The 16,232-nt window shown below is 42.0% G+C and overlaps 1 pseudogene across 1 annotated transcript in view; it reads right to left on the bottom strand.

The window, feature by feature from the left end:
* Positions 1-16,232, bottom strand: part of LOC113421794 (myosin-10-like) — a 74,724-nt pseudogene that overhangs the window by 33,286 nt on the left and 25,206 nt on the right. Inside the window, exons 9-22 of the transcript XR_015745691.1 lie at positions 16,012-16,110; positions 14,628-14,771; positions 13,033-13,128; positions 11,897-12,015; positions 11,593-11,745; positions 9,183-9,356; positions 8,640-8,813; positions 7,322-7,436; positions 4,977-5,170; positions 2,952-3,073; positions 2,466-2,535; positions 2,182-2,342; positions 842-950; positions 406-537 (exon numbers count right to left, since the gene is read on the bottom strand). The product of XR_015745691.1 is annotated as a myosin-10-like (transcript). The remainder of the gene's footprint in view (positions 1-405; positions 538-841; positions 951-2,181; positions 2,343-2,465; positions 2,536-2,951; positions 3,074-4,976; positions 5,171-7,321; positions 7,437-8,639; positions 8,814-9,182; positions 9,357-11,592; positions 11,746-11,896; positions 12,016-13,032; positions 13,129-14,627; positions 14,772-16,011; positions 16,111-16,232) is intronic.

The following is a 16,232-nucleotide window of genomic DNA, read 5'->3' as shown; positions in this document are numbered from 1 at the left end:
GTACACCTAGATGCTGGAAAGAGAGACTTTGAAGTACAGGCCCTGGGACAGAGGGAGGCTGAGAAGATGGAACATAACTCTCCAATGATGAGGGCTAATTGAGAAGAAAGAGAAGTGAGCAATCAAGATCAGGGATAATTAAAATAACTAGCAGAACGAAGCAGAGGTCCAACGCAGAATGCTACTAGAATCTAGAGAGAAATTTCCTGGCAAAGCCAAAAAAAAAAAAAAAACTTAGAACACCTCAGCAAATTGAGAGAAAGAAGGAGAGAAGGGCATAAGAAGAACGATCTCACAGATCCAAGAAGAAAAGCGACAAAGGAATGGATAAGAGCGCCAACTGTAGGAAGACAACAACCGTGTGCCGGAGGGAAGTAGGCCTGGTTCTCAATTATTTCTATTTACCTGTTGGTATTTGTTTTCTAGTTCCTTAAGGTCCAGTTGGGTTTTTGTGTGCTTCTCTTGGACTTTCTGTAGTTCTACTGCCTTCGCTTGCATCACCTCATCCTGGCGTGTCACCTGCAACAGAGGCTTCACCTGGGGGGAAAAACATACAATAGGTGTTGATGTTCCCTTCTATACAATCTGTGAAAGGAGGAAGCTTACATCTGGCGGGGGAATGACTTGTGGCTCTATAAATCTGTGAGATGTTCAATCTGCTTCAATTTACTAGAAGTGAAATAACCAGCCATCTTCCCTCCCTCCGTCGCCACTCAAGACGCTTTTTAGAAATCTAGCCATTCCTGTCTGCTTTCCCACTTTTCACCAACTGATCTTGCAATGATACGGTCTCCTGTCTAGTAACCGATGTCTTTTTGCAGATCTAACCATCTTGACTCACCTTGGTAAACAGGCGCCACCACTGCCAATGGCGCAGTTTGAGGTAGGCTGCACAGTTGCGTTGCATAACTTTGAGAGCGCTCATCTGCTGCTGCTTTTTCATGAAAGCTCTAGGAGATGAAAGGGGTGGGGTGAGGGGAAGACCATCCATGAGTCCCATGATTACCACACCGACGGCCATGTTTAGGGAGCTAAATGTGCCTGTGCTGGGACTACAACACTCCTTGCCCCTCTCCTATACCAAATGAAAAAGTCCATATAATTTACATTTTATATAGGCTGAAGATTTTTTAAAAGGGGAGAGGAAAGCCAATGGGGATGGGTTATACTGCAGAGGTCTTCAAACTTGACAGCTTTAAGACTTGTGGACTTCAACTCCCAGAATTCCTCCTCCAGTCATGTTAGCTCAGGAATTCTGGGAGCTGAAGTCCACAAGTCTTAAAGTTGCCAAGTTTGAAGACCCTTGGGTTATAGGGAGAATTGAATCTACTACGGGTAAATCTTGACATGACTGCCTGTCATGATTATAAGTTGTGACGGTTGTAAGTCGGGTCACCCATATAAAGACTCTATTTTATGATCTTTTTTGTAATGGTTGTTAAGTGAGCCCCTCCCACCCCCACTCCCGTTGTTAAGTATGGTCCAATTTTGCTGAAAACCAGAAGTAAATGCTGGTTTTCTTCAAAAACATCATAAAACATGGTCATGTGACCATAGGATGCTGCAAATGGCTGAAATGTGGGCCGGTTGCCGAGCACCTGACATGTAGTCATATGACCGAGGGGGTGTGGCCATCAGAACTTTGGAACCAGATTGTAATTACCCCTAGGGAGGTTTGTTGTAACTTCAAACTAAGTGATCAATTGTGAAGTCGAAGAGCTATCTTTAAATCTATTAAGTTATCAATTATGGACTATTACAAAAGAAAATGTTATCTTTTAGAGAACAATTCTATCATGTCTTCTTTGTGGAATCAGGAAACTCTGGGTCTTCAGATGCTACCAAATGTATATATTTATTTATTAAACTTATATGCCGCCCATCTCACCAGAGGCAACTCTAGGCAGCTTACTATCATTCAAACTTCAAATATAGCAGCTTAATAGGCATTGCCAATGGTTAGAGCTTCTCCCCTCCCCTCCCTCAGCTTCACACCTATGATGCTCCTAGTTCAGCCTCCTATTTAAAAGATAATCAAGTAACAAAGTAGGGAGAAGAATCATAATCTGAAAATTCGGGAAGTTCAAATCCATCAACATAGGGAAGTCTATTTTAGATCAATTCTGTCCATGCTTTTTAGATCTAGGTCATCATTCAACCCAGCCCCTGTTCAGTGCTCACTTGCGAGCTAGGTATCCCCTGGCCGCTGCCTGGAAAGACACAATGATATCTGTAATCTTCAGATCTCGTTCCTCTTCTAGGTGAGCCAAAACGCCAGCCCGGAAGAAGATCTTACTCTGGCCAATGCGGTAGAGATTAGGGTCCAGCTCCAAAGCCTTGATCTGGAATGACAAAAGAGCCAGAAGGACAGAAGAGGATGAGGGACCCACTCAAACCACTCTGGGGGTGGACTCGTTTTAGCCCAGGTTGCCTTGACTGTTCTAGCCAGCAAACCCCATACGTACCATACGCTCACAGGCCTGTTTTCCATCCATGAAGCCTTTGGGAATGGCATTTGGTGTCAGGATCTCGTACCTGTTGAGGAATTTGGGGAAACCAAGGAGTTTAAAAGTGATATTTAGTCACACTACATACAATTCATTTCTATTCCTTTGGTGTTTTTTTTTTTCATTTTTTCCACACAGTTGAGAGGTTTGTCTTCCATTTTAACAGCTGTTAACAGCTACCATCATTGGGCTGAGAGACAGCAGTTAGTGATGTTGGACTTCAGTCTATCTCTCCCTGGTCCAAATCCAACATTTTTAACACTCCACTCTGGCACACAGCAAAATATAAGCTACAAACCTGAGTATCAACTGGAATTTCATAAGCGGTATCTCCAAATTCTAAGAGCATTAAGGCTGAAGATCAAATCCTAAATAACTGAGAACTGTTTTGGTCTTCCTGCATATGTCCTCTTTTGCTGAAGATCCATCACCAAAATGGCGTACCTTTGGCGGAATTCCTGAAAGATAATGCGATTGGGGAATCCCTGGCGGCAGATGCGAATTCCCTCAAGGACTCCGTTGCAACGCAGCTGGTCCAGTACAAGATGTGGCTCCAGTTTTCCAGCCTGTTAACAAGTGCCAAGGGAAGGATGTGTGAGAAAAGGCCACAGGAGGCCCAGGAGGGTCTGTTCCCGAAGAATCTGGATGGGAATTCTTCAGCACTCTAAAGTCAGCCACTAACAATATCCCTTCTTATTTTTCTTATTTCTTTTTCCCCTTTATTGTCAACTTTTTTTGCAGATAGCTCAAGGCGTATTGCTCTCACATTCATAACAATTTTGTGAGATAAATGAGGCTGAAGATACATGGGTGATTAATTCTGTAGAATGGCATGGCTGAGTGAGAATTTGGCCTGAGGCTTCCTTTGATTCAAATTCAATATCCTCATATTATATCACCTACATTCTTTTACACTCAAAGGACACACACACAATAGTTTCCAATAAGAAACACACTTAACTTCCTCATAATTTTCTTCATACAATCAGGCTGATTAATTATTTCACCTTCAAGATATTTTTCTCATGAGGAAGAGTACTACCAAGGGCTGAGTAGTCCTTGATTTATGACAGGATACTTAGTGACTGAAGGATACTTAGTGACTGAAGTTACAACAGGCTTCCTGGGGGGGCGGGGGGGAGCACTTACAATCCAGTTCCAACAGCCGACCTCCCTGATGGTCATATGACTGCATCTCAAGTACTCGGCAACAAGCCTGCATTTACGGCCATTTGCCTTATTCTGTGGTCACATGACCCACATTTTGTAACAGTTTTCCAAAATCCAGCAGTTATTTCCTATTTGCAGCAAAACTGCCCCTTAACATAGCTTAACACTACATTCGCTTAACATCAATCCCAAAAAAAGGTCAGGAAATTGTGTCTGTCATTTGGGTGGACAACCATTTTATCGTTGTCAAGACTTACAACCGTGACGGGCAGGCGCCATTATGGTTGTAAGTCAAGGATTACCTGTACTCCCCTGTTACATAGACATATGAAGCTTTTTCTTGGTTAAGATACGGTGTTGTTAGCTCAGGGGTGGGCAATTAATTTTCCAAGGGTCACATGAGAAACTGGGACAGTTCTAGAGGGCCAGACCAATAGGGCTGTGAACATGCATGCAAGCACAGAGATATCTAAACTGGGGAAAAAAGGAAGTCACCTTCAAAATAAAAGCAATTTACATGGGCAGAACAGGGACTGCCATAAAATGCCCAGGTCTGTGTTAGCTACTGACTAACAACACTGCTAGTCCACAACACTCCAATGGAACAGCTTGCCTTCAGAAAACGTGGGTGCTCCATCCCTGGAGGTTTTTACGAAGACATTAGACGGTCACTCATCTGAAATAGTATAGGTTCTCTTGATTGAGCAGAGGGCTGGACTAGAAGACCTCCAAGGTCCCTTCCAGTTGTGTTCTGTTCTGTTCTACCCTACTCCACTCTACTCTAGCCTTGGAGTGTATGAGGTCACTATAGATGACAAGATAGTAATCTTTAAATATCTAAGGGGCTGCCACAAAAAAGAGAGGATCAATCTATTCTCCACAGCACCTGAAGATAGGACAAGAAGCAATGGATGGAAACCAACAAAGAGTTAGTTTCTAACTAACTATACCTAAAAATAAGGGGGGGGAAATTGTGACAATTAAAACAATCAATCCGTGGAAGAGCTTGCCTTCAGAAGTTCTGGGTGTGCCATCCCTGGAGATTTTTAAGAAGGGACTGTCTGAAATGGTATAGGGTCTCTCCTGCCTATGGGGGTGTTGGGGGTTGGACTGGAAGATCTCCGAGGTCCTTGTAACTCTGCTATTCTGTATCTTAATCAAGAAAAATACTTCACATGTTTGTGCTACAGGGGAGATCTTAAGGTCTTCTGATAGGTCTAAGAAGGAATGGTCAACATCTTTCATGGCTTCCTTCAGTCAATGAATGAATGAATCCCAAGCCCCAAAGTTCCCACTCACTCTTTTCTCATGGTTTGGTATGATGCACCGTACAAAGTTGGGGTTGGTGTTGCGCAAGGTTGACATAAGTTTGGAGAGCGACTCCTTATACAGCTGTCCCACAGTCCGGAACATTCCTTTCTTTGTCTTGTAGGAGGCGCCAAAGGCCAGGTCTCCCATCCCGCTTACTTGGTCCAGACCCACAATCCGATCCACTAGGGAGAAGGAGAAAAAGCTTTTGATCTCTCCATCCTATTCCCCACATTGAAACTCCAAAAAGCATGTTGATTTCCTCAGTTTCCAATTTCCGTCTCAAGTAAACATACATCTATGAGAGTTATCCTGTGAGGAGCAGAAGTTACCCAATTATTGGACTATACTGCATTTAAAGGAGGACTAGATAGGAGATGCAGATAATTTGGATGGGTGAGGAAGGGCAACATGGCCACATCAAACCCCCCCAGTACTCCTTTGCAATTTCCAGACTGAATGAAGAGATTGGAGAGTTTAAAGCAGTGTTTTTCAACCTTGGCAACTTTAAGAACACTACACTTGAGCTTAGCCAAATGGCCAAAATGTTATGGCAAGTTTAAGATATGTGGACTTCAACTCCTGGAATTCCCCAGCCAGTTTTGCTGGCTGGGGAATTCCGGGAGTTGAAGTCCACACATCTTAAAGTTGCCAAGGTTGGGGAAACCCTGACTTAAAGCATCAGGTACCCCATAAACATCTAATCTTTTAGCCAAAAATATTGATGCCGGCCATTTTGGTGATATCATAACATTCCCAGTTGCACCCTCTTCCTTTTAGGGACTTTTTTTTTTTAAAGTATGGCATTGAGACAGTCCAGTCCAGTAAGTTTCCCAAGCAAGCTTCTTTAAGATTTTGGACAGACATTTACTTACCTGTTTGAAGCCACTCAATTTAAATTGTAAGCAGCATGGAAACTAATATGTTGTAAATACAGTATTATTCGGCAATAAAGAATTGATTTCTCTCAGTAGTACCTGGTTCTTAGTACTAATAAGTCATTAATCTGCCACTATACATTGCGTGTGGAATTGTTATTTTCATTCCACATGAGCAGGTTAGGGAATGTTGTATATTTTTGTGTTTATGACTTACCAAAATAGCAATGAGTAGAGAAAACCTTACCACATAATTTAAGAAACTGTACATATTGAATGATATGATCAAACTTTCTCCAGTAGGAAAAACAAGGAATAAACATTGGGAAACATGGTAAGATTGAAGATAGTCTTTGACTTACGATCATTTGCTTAATGACCAGTTACCAAGGCATTGAAAAAAGCGACTTACAAGCTCACACTTACAACCTTTGTAGCATTCCCATGATCACAGGATCCAAATTCAGGCACTTGACAATTGGCATATGTTTATGGTCATGGAATTGACAGTTGTGACTTTCCTGGTGAGCTTCTAACAAGCAAAGTCAATGGGGGAAGCTGGGTTTATTTAATGTCCATTTAACAACTCACTTAACAACTGTGTGATTCACGTAACAACTGTGCCAAAAAAAAAATTGTAAAATTGGGCGCAATTCACTTAACAACTGCCTTGCTTTAGCAATGGAAATTCCGGTCCCATCTATGCTCGTAAGTCAAGGACTGCTTGTACAAATCAATGACAAAATATATTTAAATATCCATGGGAATTTCACAAAATATCCTCATCTAAAAGTGACTTTAAAAAGTGCAGGAAACAGAGTTTTGAATAAAAAGAGGCGAGGGTACTTTAGCCAAACAGCTCAGTCAAAAGGAAAGAAATGGAGAAAGATTTGGAACTTTAATTCTCAAGTTCATTAACAACTTTTAAATGGCCTTTCTAAAACACCTTAACTTGAGGTTCATCCCTATTTAAGTGAATGGGATTTAGTATTTATTTAGCAAATCAAATCCCAAATTAAGACGAACTGATGCATGTCTCACTGTTTCCCAGAAGAGACCTGCCACCTTTCTGACTACATGCAGGCATGTCTTGCATGTTGAAAGGAAGAAACCTACTTTCGGCTGGAACCTGAGATGCCACGGCATAGCTGTCAAAGAAATAAACCTTCTGTATATTCTGGATCTCTGGCGACAGGACAGGACAGAAGAGGCAAGTGGAGAGAAGGGAAGGATAAGGTTTCACAAGATCATCCATTACAGGACAGAAGAAGTGGAACAAGAAAGAAGAAAAGAGAAACAGCAAATAGCAGACTGGTTAGTATCAGCAGTGACAGAGATTTTCACACACGAGAAGTCACGTTCACATACAATACAATCAGCAAGCTATCCTTATTAACAGGCAACAAATACTATGAAGCTGAGCAGCTGTTGGTTATAGCAGGATTTCAACCCTCTTACCATCTTTCCATAGTTCAGCAGTAAACTTGTCCGTGCTCTGATGAAGAAGGGTGGCCACATTGTCATTCAAGGGGTCCATATTTTTCATGAGCCACTCATCCGCTTTGTAATCAACCTTTCCATGAAAACGGGGAGGGGGAAGGAAGACGAGAAAGGATCAAAAGGTTAAACGACGTCAGAACTGTTCGTAGCAAATCCATCTGGCCTTGTCCTGTAGTCCGCAACTCGCAACTGTTTGTTTAGTGACCGTTCGAACTTATGACAGTGCTGAAGAAAGCGACCAAACAATCGGTCCTTGCACTTATGACCATTGCGGTATATCTGAGGTCACATGATCAAAGTTTGGGCACTTGGAATAATGGTTGCAGTGTTCCAGGGTCACCTGATCATCATTTGTAACCTTCGCAACAAGAAAAGTCAATGGAAGAAGCTGGAATTGCTTCACAATCACATGATTCACTAAATTACCATGGGGGTTTGCTTAATCTCCTGCTTGGGTGGGGGTTTGGACTAGATGACCTACAAGGTCTCTTCCAACTCTGTTAATTTAATCTAATCTAATCACTATGACAAAAAAAATCAGCAGTTTGGATGCAAATGACTTAGTGGCTACTTGACTTAGCAATGGAAGTTTTGATCTGAACTGTGATTATAAACTGAGGACCGTTTGTACTGTCTACTCCATCCTTTTTCAGTTAATATCGTCCAAAGGTGTTGAGATTCCATGTTCTAGAATTTCAAAGGCTCAAGGAATTAAGCACAATCCAGAGTGGTATAAGGTGCAAAAGAAACAGTTTTTAGTCTTCTCTTAAGCATGAAAGCCAATGGATGACCTCAAATCAGTCACTCCCTCTCAGCCCTAATCAGCAACAAACTCTGTTCACAGCCTGGCTGAAAAATAAAACCTCTCATCACATCAGCACTGATAACTTTGCTATGTGAACTAGGCAAACACAATGCACAACTAAATGGATCCATCCTGCAATCCAGCAGGACAAACTCCAAAAAGAAAAAACAACTGGGCAAAGGAATGGAAGAAAGACTGATAGAAAACCATGCTTTCTCCAAAATAGCTGCCCAGTGGCAATTTAATTTTAAAGACCCAGCTACCATAGTAACTTATCAGCATTTTCCTTAGTTGCCAACATTAGAGCTGAGGACCCAAAATTGAAATTCTCTCGTGATAACCTGTGGCTGCTCCTTTGAGATAATAACAGGTCATAAATTCATGACATCTGAAAGGTCCCAGTTTGGGAAAGGCAGTAAACATGGATGTGCCACTAAAAAGGGAAGGGAGACAAGAGAAGTTGCCATTTACCCTGCCAGCATAATGGATGATGCAGAAGTCAGCTTTATCCCGCAGCTGCCGGGGTTTTTGGAATTTGGGATGGGACCCCTGCTCCTGGGAAACCTTTTCCACAAAGCTCTTATCGGTGGCTTTAGGGAACCAGCACTCTTCATCTAGCAGAGCCAGCAGCCCTGGAGGGTTTGCCTGGGAGAAAGCGAGATAGACCCAACAACATTAGCAACATTCCAAGAGCTGTAGGTAACTTGATCAGGGTGTGGGAGAAAATGGGTTACAAAAGGAAGAACAATTGCATCACAGCTGAGATGTTACGCAAACAATCGTCTTCCACTGTGGATTATTTAGAGATCAGATAGAAGTTTACGATCCAAGTTAAAGATCTGATCTTGACTCCCACCCCAAAGAATTGTCAAAAAAGACCACCCCACCAGCAAGAACAAATGCAAGAACAAGGTGCAAGAACCACTGAAGAGGAGAAAGTTCTCCAAAGAGCTAGAGGCCATCTTTTCTTGGCCCTCCACCCGTAACAACTACACAGCATTCCAGGTCACTCACTGGTCTCTCAATGAGATCAATGCAGGGTTGAAGGTCCAAGCCAAAGTCAATGAAATTCCACTCAATGCCTTCTCGTTGATATTCTTCCTGCTCTAGCACAAACATGGTGTGGTTGAAGAGCTGCTGGAGCTTTTCATTGGTGTAGTTGATGCAGAGTTGTTCAAAGGAGTTCAGCTGCAGAATGGAGAGAGTGGGAGAAAAGAAAACATTCATGGGGAGTTCAACATGTGATGCATTTTATTGTGTTTTCTCCCTCTGAATCTACGGACAGATCAAGATAAACCTCTTTGTCGTTCACATTGTCAGCTAAAGTTTACTGGGTGACAATGCCCAGAATAAGGATATCAAGGAAGCTGCAGAAAAATAGAAAATTCCTTAATTACAGTTGATACTGAATTATTATAGTTCTGCTTTAAAATCTATTTATTTCTTGCTTTTTACAATACAGACATTAATCCTTTCCTTCCCTGCCTAGAATTCGCCAAGAGTCAGGCAACATTCAAGTTTAATTTTTTATTATATGCACAAAAGTATGAAATCACAGCTGCCACTTCTTTAGCTGGTGTTGGCTTTCATTTGCACGGAGTTCTTCCCAAGAATGTGTTAGAATGGTGTATGTGTAAATCCAGCTAAAAAATTGACAAGGTGGAAATGTTTATTAAAGTGCAAATTTTCTAAGTGTCGTCCAAGATGTTTTGATATGACACCCAGTGTGCCAGTAACCTCTGGGATCACCACTGCCCTAATTTTCAATTCTGATTTTCAGATCTTGATACTTGAGTAATATTCTCCAATTCTTTGTCTTCTGTTCTATTATTCCTTGGTATTGCCACATCAATTGCCCACATTTTCTTCTTTTCAACCAGAGTTACATCTGGTGAACTCTGCAGTAAAACTATTTGAGAGCCTTCACCAAGGACCTCCTGTCTGATGACTTTGCTGTTTATATCTTCTTTCCACAATCTAATGCCCTTTAGTTATGTCTTATGAGAATTCAAGTCAACTCGAGGGCATCATGTTGGAGAAAGCTGATTTATATTTATTAGTACTACAAAACTATTTTAGCATCTTTCTAGATAGCAACGTGCACTTACGGCTTATGAACTATTACTGAAGGGAGGATTCTGGTATAGAATTATTTTTTGTATAAAGAGACTTAGTGCTTATGATTTATTTTTATTTTCCAAGTCTAGAACATCTTACGTTAGAGAGAAAATATATTTAAAATTAATATAATAATCTAAATAAAAGAAAACTTTCAATAACTATATAAGGAGTAGAAAAAATAAAACACAGAATAAATTTAAGACACATACATGACATTATATAGCATTTGAAGCCCAGAAAATAGTGGTCTGAATAGATTTATCATCGGCCAGGAACAAATTGTCCATTGCACACATGATCCATAAAAATTGTGGCAGGATTCTGCAGTTCCCCACATTCGCAGTGCCCATTTCCTGTGATACAGCCAGGGGTGGGATTCAAATTTTTTAACAACTGGTTCTGTGGGCGTGGCTTATGTGGTGGGCATGGCTTAGTGGTCATGTTATTGGCTGAGTGTGGCCAACTCAATATTACTCACATCGATGCACGCATCTCCTACCCTGGCCTCTCATGACTGTGGGGATGCTGCAACAGTCGTAAATGTGAAAAATGGTCATAAGTCACTTTTTTCAGTGCCATTGAAACTTTGAATGGTCACTCCACACAAGCAAAGTACCAGCAAAGAAGGGGGAAAAAACTCCAGAGACGTTCCTAAGACAGGAAGTCTAGTCCTGCCAAGAATGTAATGAGGGTTAACGGAGAGGCAGTTTCTGTAAGCAACACCAGAATGTTGCCTGCCTTCCTGCCTTCCTTACAGGATTAGGCCAGTGATTTCTTCTAACAACCGGTTCTCCGAACTGCTTAGAATGTTAACAACCAGTTCTAGCGAATAGATGCAAACTGGTAGAATCCCACCCCTGGATACTGCCCCATGTTTTCAAGTTCTTCTTACATTGTGACCCCCTTATTCTCAATCTGTTCATATTCCATACGGGAGATGGCACCCAGGCATAGGTTCTTCCAGTGTTTATGATAGTAAAAAATGAGAAAACTGTGGCCTTCCAGCCATAGCTTCCAGCATGCACTGGCCATATTTGTTGGGAACTGTAACATGACACAATAAATACAACATGCCTTCTCCAAGAACATTCAAGTCTCCCTTGCAGAACATGAAGACTATTAGTCAAGACTCTAGAGTTTCTGTTGGGAAGAACTACAGCTCTGAAACAGGAAAAGTTATGGGTTTACTTAAAAGAGAAGATCGACAATACAATTTGAAGGAAAGGATTGAAAGCAGCTCTGCAGATGTGCCATATTCATCGGGTAGTGAAAAAGGAAGAGGAACCACACTTGATCCCCTTACCTGAAATATTTCAAAACCAGCAATATCCAAAATGCCGATGAAAGACGCCCCCTGGCGCTTGGTACGATCCAATGCACGGTTGATCCGATGCACAAGCCAGCGGAAAAGCCGCTCGTAGGTGGCTTTGGCCAATGCTTCCACGGCAAAGTCAGCCTAGGAAGAGAAGGGAAGGGCGAGATCAAAACAGGCTCATCTTGGCCCATACATTCCATACATACTTATTATTTATCTTGGCAAACCCTCCTTCAAGGGTTCTTCAGGACCATCCACCAACATGTCAGCCACAGTCATCAGCACAGCTGACCTGTTCTTTTGTCTGTGCCTTCTGCACATAGTCTCGGCCGACCTTGATGCGTGGGGTAAGGATAGCACGGGTGAACTCCGTGACGTTCATGCCCAGGAGGTGGCAGAGTTTTTGAGCAGCTGCAAAGGCACAGAAGAGACCAATAAGTTCCCTTTGTCAAGACATTTCCACCAGCTTTCTTTTCAATTTCATATCCCAGCCTCTTCTCCCTTTCAAAAAGCGGTTCCTAGCTCACAGGAATGTTAGACAGAAGGCTGAATTTCAATATGGTGATTACTGTGAAACTTAAATTGGAAATACTGTTTCTTAGAGCCAAAGTGGAAATCAAAATAATAATAATAATAATAATAATAATAATAATAATAATAATAATAATAATAATAATAATAATAGTAATAATAGTAATAATAGTAATAATAGTAATAATAATAATAATGCTCCCCATGCACTTGCATTGTCTTTAACAGGGTTATATCTTCTACAGCTGACTCCTAAATAAAAAGGTGGTATGAGCTCTGATCACAGTCAAGTGCTCACAGTCAGTCCTTGTTTAACAACCAGTTGTGCAGTGACTGTTCAAAGTTGTAACAGACATTCCCAGAACTACTTATGATCCAATTCTGGATTTCCAAGACTGCATCTCCCCCCATCAGCTTAATGATTGCCATGCAGAGGTGGTATTCAGCAAGTTCTGGCCAGTTCTGGAGAACCGGTAGCAGAAATTTTGAGTAGTTTGGAGAACAGGCAAATGCCATCTCTGACTGGCCCTGCCCCCATCTATTCTCTGCCTCCCATTGAGTCCCAACTGATTGGCTGGGTCTTCTTTTGTTGCCCTGCACAGGAGAACGGAGCTGGAAAGCAGGTTAGTGGGATGGGGAGGGAATGGGATTTTGCAATAACCTTCCCCCAGGAGTGGGGAGGTAATGGAGATTTTGCAGTATCCTTCCCCTGCCATGCCCACCAAGCCACGCCGCGCCCACAGAACCAGTAGTAAAAATGTTTGAATCCCACCACTGCCATGACTTATGACCATCATTCCAGGCTCAATTGCAGTCGTAAGATGAGAAATACCTGTACTTGCTTAGTATTTCTGAAAAGCCAGCGCTTTCTCACTTAAAGCTACTAATCTGAAATACCTGTGTTATCCGGCATGGAAGCCTGATCTGTATTCCTCTCTTTACGGAAGACAATATTGCCAAACTGCAGCACAGCTGAGACCATTCGCAGCATACCTATATGGAAGGATGAGCGTTATCAGAACCACATTTTAAAGATGCGTACGATGTTACTTTTCTCCACTGCCCTCATAATTTTAAATAATTTGAATTTTTGGATTGATGAAACATATAAGGCTTGACATTCCCTGCAGCAGGCTGGGACTGCATCAACTAACAAGCAGCATTCAAAACATTTCAAACCCAAGGATCATCCTAAGAGCCATTTGGCAACATTGTCATTTCTCTTACTGTTTTAATATTGCATTAATTGTTTTACTGTTATATAAAATTAGTAAGAGAAATCACAACCCTCTAAAGTTTCTGTGCAAGAAAGAAGTTGTGGGACATACTCTTTATTTCAGATGTCCCTTCAAGTTTAAGTCTCTCGCTTGGTTTCTCACCCTTCTCCTTCACTACATGAAGGAGTATTATTGGAATTACAATAAAAAAACACAAATCACAACATTCACCATAGTGTAAAATAGGGGTCCCCAAACTTGGCAACTTTAAGACTTGTGGACTTCAACTCCCAGAATTCTCCAGCCAGCATAACTGAAGTCCACAAGTCTTAAAGTTGCCATGTTTGGAGACCTCCGGTGTAAAACATTCCTTAAAATGGAACTGTGGAGTTAAAAGCAAAGCTAAAACTTCTTATTGCAGAAATAGCCTTCTACAATACTTTAAGAATATTAATTAGGTGTACACATAAGAAAAAACATGTAAGTTCATATTTAAGACCGTTGCTGTGTCCCAAGGTCATGCGATTCCCGTTTTGCAACCTTTTGACAAGTCACCTCAATGGGGAAGCCAGATTCACTTAAAACAACCGAGTTACTCACTTATTGACTGTAGTGATTCCCTTAACAACCATGGCAAGAAAGTTCGTAAAATGGGGCAAAACTCACTTGACAACTGTCTTGCTTAATGATAGAAATTTTGGGATCAATTGTGGTTGTAATTCAAGGACTCCCTGTATTATTTTTGAACAAAATATTTTATTCTAAGTCTGTACTGCACTTAATTGAAAGGACATAATAAATAAAACTACCGTGTTTCTCATATAATAAGGCCAGGTCTTTTTTTTTTTTTTGAGCCCCCCCAAAATGGCTAGACCGTCTTTTCGGGGGTAACTTAATTCCCCCCCCCCATGCATCTTCAGGCAGGCAGGCGGCGATGGCTTGGATGTTGACCTTGGCGTTGGTGAGGCACTTCGTATCGGGGTCAACGCAGGCAGCACCATATCCGGGTGTGCAACAAAAGTACTTCCTAATGGCAAGCCCCCCCCCCACCATTCCCCCCCATTTCGCATGTTTTAATATAGGCCTTAATTTGGGGGGAGGGGCTTAATTTCATTTCATGCCTATAAAACATGCTGGGACTTCCTATCGGGGGAAGCCGTATTGTTGGAGAAACAGGGTATGTCCATGACCATAAATGGAATGTTAAGTCAGATCCTTCTTTAATTGCAACCGGGATGCGGCAGGCATAGGCACCCGCGTAAAAGAGGGACTCACAATGTATCTCTTCGTGTGAAAAGCCCATGATGCGCATGGACTCCATGGTCTCGTGGAAGATCTCTTTGTCCTGCTGTCCAGGGATGGGCAGGTATCCATTCGACAGGAAGCGATACTGATTGAAAGGCTCCAGCAGCAGCTCCCCTGCAGGGGCATGAAACAAAGCTTATTTCATGGACCTCCCAGAAGGCGGCATACAAATTTAACAAAATTTACAGCACTTATTTGCCTGCCTATCTCATACAACGCCTCTAGATGGCGCACAACAACCCACAAAAGATAATTAAAAGCAAAGGGGCCCTCCCACCAGGCGCCAGAGCAAAGGACCTCACAGCCTCAACCAGGGCTTCGCGGCCTCTGGAAAGCTAAAAAGAATCAAGGTCCCTCTGATCTCAGGCGGGAACACAATCCAAAGGGCTGGAATGGACATACTGGTCAATAATGACTGTACAAAACTGGCAATGGATAAATAGTATATATGCTATTTGTTCTATATTTTAGTGTGTATGGCGGAGGAAACGTCAGAATGGTCACGCTGTGTTCGGTTTTTCTATATGTAAATAATAATTTTTTTTTAAAAAAAGAAGGTCCTCAGAATGGCGACATTTAAGAAGGGAGACCTGAAGGGTGCCAAAACCTGTATAATTGGGCAAGGTAATTGGGCAAGATGGTCCCACAGGTAACCTAACCCTGTGCCACGTAGGGTTTTAAAAGCGATAAAACCTTGGAACTTCATCCAGAAAACAACTGGAAACAGCGCAGCTCACACAGCAGTGGGTGTTACTTGGGTGAAGTGTAGAACATCCAAAATTGCACACGGCTTCATTTTAGATCAGTTATAGTTCTGGATAGTCTTCAAGGGCAGCTCCATGTAGAGTCATTGCAGTAATTCAACAGGAGGCAGCAAAAGCATCGGTGACACTTTTTCAGTTACCTTGTTCGCCAGGGTGCAGGTACTAGGAATCATCAGATGGGCACAAAATCTGAGCGGACTAGAGTCTGCTTTGACAGACCAAGATTCAGGAGGTTTAAAGTTCCGCTTTAGATTTCTGTAAGTCTTAAGACTCCCTTTTTACTTTTTGAACAACCATCGCCCCATGCACAAAATGTTTGGTTCCACCCAAAGGGAAAGTGGTGGGCCACTTCTGTTTTTACACTTCTGATATTACAACTCCCTGCCGTCACTTATTTTCATTGGTTAGGACTTTAGTGAGTTCTTTCCACTCAGGTTAGTCAAAAAGTTCTGAGTATTGTTATTGTTAGCACCAATCAGTTCATTGTCTATCAGCTTTATTGCTAGTCTGTTAAGTGCAGGACACTAAGCCACAGGATGAAGAAGGTAAGGATTTCTATGATACTTTGAAAATAAAAGGGACAAACTCACCTCTCGTGTGTTCACCAGCACCTACTAAGAGTTGATAAAAAACATGGAAAGTTCGTTCATCCTTGGCCTGGCGAATGGCACGAGACTTCTCCAAAAGATCTGGGACACTCTAAGTTAAGGATGGCATGTATGGACTATTTCTTTCTCCTTAGACACCCAGAGCCATCAAGGCTTGTCAATCATCCCACCTGGATCCTTCTGCCCCTGGGAGACTTCTAATA

This window comes from Notechis scutatus, chromosome Z (genome assembly GCF_049901735.1).
Source record: "Notechis scutatus isolate UNSWTSFEM ecotype Mainland chromosome Z, rNotScu1.2, whole genome shotgun sequence".
Classification (NCBI taxonomy): Eukaryota; Metazoa; Chordata; class Lepidosauria; order Squamata; family Elapidae; genus Notechis; species Notechis scutatus.
Note: the sequence above shows the minus strand (reverse complement) of the source record. Positions and strands in the feature narration are given on the sequence as shown.